Source organism: Chrysochloris asiatica, unplaced genomic scaffold, assembly GCF_000296735.1.
Source record: "Chrysochloris asiatica unplaced genomic scaffold, ChrAsi1.0 scaffold00196, whole genome shotgun sequence".
In the NCBI taxonomy this organism is placed as follows: Eukaryota; Metazoa; Chordata; class Mammalia; order Afrosoricida; family Chrysochloridae; genus Chrysochloris; species Chrysochloris asiatica.
Window position 1 is genome coordinate 3,169,375 of NW_006408714.1, and position 5,099 is coordinate 3,174,473.

Here is a 5,099-nt window from a genome sequence, read left to right on the forward strand (position 1 = left end):
TCTTCCTTTTTGGTTTTCTGATTCCAGATCTTTGCACATTTTGTTGTAATATTTGGCTTTATCTTCTCAAGCTGATCTTTGAAATTTTCTGTTTAGCTCTTGAACCTCCTCATTTCTTCCATTTGCTTTAGCATCTCTACACTGGAGAGCAAGTTTCAGTGTCTCCTCTGACATCCATTTTGACCTTTTCCTAGGTGCTGTCAAGTCAGCACATTTGCATTCCAATCACCAGTAATTATCAGTACATCTTGATTGCTTGTTTGATCAATTTCAGACTGAAGTTGATAGAATTCTTCAATTTCATCACAATTTTCTTCAGTTGTTTTCTGTGTAAATTTGAATAGCAGTTGTATTAACTGGTCTTCCTTGTGTTTTGAGGAGGCTGTTCTTCGCCAGTCTTATTTTGAGTCCCTTTCAACCTATAGGTCTCATTTTCTGGCAATGTATCTGGTAATAATCTGGTGCTTTTAATCGTATTTCATTATTCAATATTTAGGTGCTATCTGACATTGTCACATTGCATTTATAAGGTTTTCAGTGACTAAATATTCAGAAGCAGTTCATCTCTCCTTTTACCTAGTCTGTCTTAGTCTGGAAGCCCATCTGTAACCTATCCACCATAGGTAGTCCTACTAGTATTTAAAATACCAGTAGCATAGCTTCCAGATTCATAGGAACCACAAGTCACCATGAGAAACTGACAGTTAAGAGGTAGAAATGTATATGAGGTTATTGAAATACCATGGCTTGCTTGGGTCAGGTACATCTTACTCCTCAAATTGACGTACTTGCTCTTGAATACTTTAAAGAGTTTTTGTGTACCAGATTTACCTAATGAAATACTACCTTGATTTCATGACTGCTGATTTCATGAGTGTTGATAGTTGATGTGAACCAAATGAAGTATTTGACATCTTCAATCATTTCTTCATTAATCATGATGTTATTTACTTGTTTCATTATGAGGATTTTTGTTTTCTTTATATTGAGGTGCAACCCATACTAAAGGCAATGGTCTTTGATCTTCATCAGTAAGTATTTTAATTCCTCTTGTTATAGTATAATTAACAGCCCCCATTTTAAATATTATAGTTTAACTAACAGCCTTTTAGCCATATTTTAGCATAGCTCACCCTGCTCCCCTTTCCCCCAACCTCACCCTATGGAAAAATAATAGATACATTTCTTATAGAAAATTCTTGAAGACCAGAATGAACCTAGGACACCTGAATAAAAAGGATAAAACTTAGCCCATCCATACAACCAAGATAAGGGTTTATTGGTGGGTTTACTCCCACTTACAGGATAAGGGTCTGCTGGAATTTACCACACCAGCTGACAAGACAAGTCTGTTTGTTTTAACCACTCTGCGCTTCTGTATAAAACCCTATTCCCCTCCTCACTTCAGGGTCAGAGTGATTTGGGCTTGAGCTGACGCTCTGGCTGCTGGCAATAAACTCTATTCTTTAAATTTTCTTAGTTGAATTCTTTGTGACTTGTGCTGCCACAACACTCTTTGCTTTCAGTAAGGAAGGCTGAACTATTTGCATATCACATGTTGTTAATTATGCTTTCTCTAATCCTGATGCCAAGATAATATAATCCAGTTTATCAACTTATTTGCTAAGCATTTAGATTGAATAATTATAGTGAAAAAATACAACCCTGGTGCACAACTCTCCTTATTTTAACCATTCAGTGTTCCCTTGTGCTGTTTGAATAACTGCCTCTTGATTTATGTACATATGATTTATGTATGTATTCTGTTTTAATTTATGCACATATGATTTATGTATGTATTCTGTTTTAATAACTGTCTCTTGAACATAATTAAGTGTTCTGGAATACTCATTCTCCACAGTGTTGTCCACAGCTTTTGATGAACCACATTATCAAAAGTCAGTCAAGATCCATTTGACATCAACAATGACATCGTCTTTCCATATCCTCATCTGAATCTGGCTTGAACTTCTGGCAGTTCCCTGTCAATGTGTTATTGTGGCCATTTTTGAATTATCTTTAGTAAAATTTTACTTGCATGTGCTATTAATGATATTCTCCAATTATCTGCATTCCATTGCATCACCTCTCTTTGGAATGGGCACAGATATGGATCTCTTATAATTAGTTAGTCAGATAGAGGTTTTCCAAATTTCCTGGCACAGATGAGTGTCTCCAGTGCTGTATCAGTTTGTTGAAATATCTCAGTTTGTATTCCATCAATTTTTGGAGCCTTGTTCTTTGTGAATGCTTTCAGTTCAACTTGAACTTCTTGAATTTTTTTCTTCATATCCTTCAGCTTGAGAAATGCTAAGCATGTTCTTACCTTTTGGTTTTCTAAATCCAAATCTTTCCACACTTCTTTCTAATATTTGACTTTGTCTTCTTGAGCTGCCTTTTGAGATTTTCTATTCAACTCTTTTACCTCTGCATTTCTTGCATTTGCTTTAGCATCTCTACACTGGAGAACACATTTCAGAGTCTCTTCTGACATCCATTTTGCTCTTTTCCTTCTTTCTTTTCTTCTTAATGCCCTTTTGCTTTCTTTCTGTATGATATTCTTGATGTCATTCTACAACTCTTCTGGTCTTTGGTCATTAATGTCAAATCCATCAAATCTGTTCTTGAGATGATCTTTGAATTCAGATGGGATATTTTGCCTCTTGTGGATTCCCTTTAATTTTCTTCAGCTTAATTGTCAGATTAAAAATTTTTAAATATCAGTTCATTTCAGCTCCTAGTGCCAAATATATTGATCTTTACGTGTTCCATTTCATTCTTGACAACTTCCAATTTCCCTAGATCCATATATCTTATGTTACATATTTCTATTATTTGTGGATGTTTGAAGCTGTTTCTGCTCAATTTGAGTTAAACCCCACCAGCATATAAAAGCTCCAAAAGCTGTATTCCATTCTCCTTATTATGTTCCACTCCGCTTTGAGATGACAATTCTTCCCCAGTCTTATTTTGAGCACCTTCCAACTATGGGGCTCATTTTCTGGCCCCACAGTTGATAATGTTCTGCTGTTATTCACAAAGTTTTTATTGATGGACCATTTATAAATATTCTGTCTCTCCTTCTTTCTCGGCTGTATCAGTCTGTAAGTGCTGTTGCTACCTGTTCACCATGAGGGATCCTATTGATATTTAAAGAACCCGCGGCATAGCTTCCACCATCACAGAAGCATGGAAGCTGCAGTATGACAAACTGGCAGTTGAGTGGTGGCATCCTAGAAGGACTAAATAATATTTCTCTTAAATGTTCTTTGGATTTGGAGAATAAGAAGAAGTCTCTGAATGGACAAGATCAGGGCTGCAGGGTGAATGGGATAAGGTTTCCCAACACAATTCTTATTGAACAGCCTGTGCTCCCATGGTAGAATGTTGTTGTTTCTAAGGTCCATCTGATTGGTTCAGGTTCATAGTGCATTGTCCTAATTTTGAAAAACAAAAAACTAAATGAAATTAAAAAACTCAGCACAACTTTCCTGGTCTTTTTCTCACCAACAAAAATTTCTATTTTAAAAACTTCTTTCTATTAAGTCTCTGAGGATATCCTGTGTCTCTTGAGGAAATATATCCAGATTCCCCAGTTATTCCTTTGCAATTCCCAAAACAGCTAATGTAACCTTCTAATTGACTTTGCTACCTTGAATCTAACTGGTCCAAGAAATTCCTTCTGAAGTCATTGTTTTTATTGGGCCCTTTTTTGAAGGCCCTCTAATGAGACAAAGACAAATGTATTACTGAGAGAACTTGTAAACAGATATCTACTGAACACAAAGACACGATTAAATACATTTTGTTTGGAATAGAATCCCAGTAGCAATACTTTCTGACTTACCCTCATATACATTATATAAAAAAATAAAGGAACAAATACCAAATATGTTGAAGAACACCAATATATTTTCTAAAACTTATACAATCCATAAGCACAATATATGGACCCTTAGACATTATCTGCTGCACAGGAACTTTTAAAAGTATTGAAGAACAGAGATGTCAGCTTGAGGACTAAGGTGCGCATGACCCAGGCCATTGTGTTTTCAATAGCCTCATATGGATGCGAAAGCTGGACAGTGAATAAGGAAGATCATAGAAGAATTGATGCCTTTGAGTTGTGGTGTTGGAGGAGAATACTGAAAGTGCCATGGACTGCCAAAGAACCAATAGATCTGTTTTGGAAGAAGTACAGCCAGAGTGCTCCTAGGAGGCCAGGATGGCTAAGCTTCGTCTCTCCTACTTTGGACATATTGTTTGGAGGGAACAGTCACTGGAAAAGGATGCCATGCTGGGTAAGATGGAGGGTCAGAGAAAAAGAGGAAGACCTCTAACGAGCTGGATTGGCCAGGTGGCATCCAGGATCGGACACTGTTTCTTTCTGCTGTGCATGGAATGGCTATGAGTCGGTTCCGACTCGATGGCACCTGACAACAACAACAACAGACATTATAGGCAATATTCAAATTGCAAATGTGTGCTGCTTCTGTCTGTCTTTATACTGAATTTGTTTGTTAGTCAAATAGTTATCTATGGCTATATCTAATGTCAGTTAGTCAGCTGTTTGTCTTAATATATAGTTGCTATGTTATTGTTGTTCTTGTTAAGTGGATGTCCAGTCGATTCAGATTCATAGTGAGTCTGCAGAGGATTTTCAAGAAGCAGCTGGTGGGTCTGAGCCTGCAACCTTGTGGTTAGCAGTTATCCTTTTGCACCACATTACGACTTTATAGTTGGCATAGTATACCCTTTCTTGCATAACAAATATTAAAGTAATACTTTCCAATGCACTAAAATATTTTTAGCATAATACCGGTAATAATAAGAATAATGTTTTGATGTGTGTCACACAATAGCATCCATTTGTTATTGCAAATTATTATGTATAACTTGAATACTTAACATAATAGGCTTTGTGGGAGTTGGTTCCTAACTGCAGGTTGTAAATAAGTTGGAGGTTCCTAACCTGGAGACTGCCTGTATAGCTAAAGTGATTTTAAAAATTACAGAGAAAATTGAAAAAGCAGCATGGTATAGAGAAGAACTTCAATACTCCTGAGAGTTGGACACTAGTAATAGAATGCATAAGACAA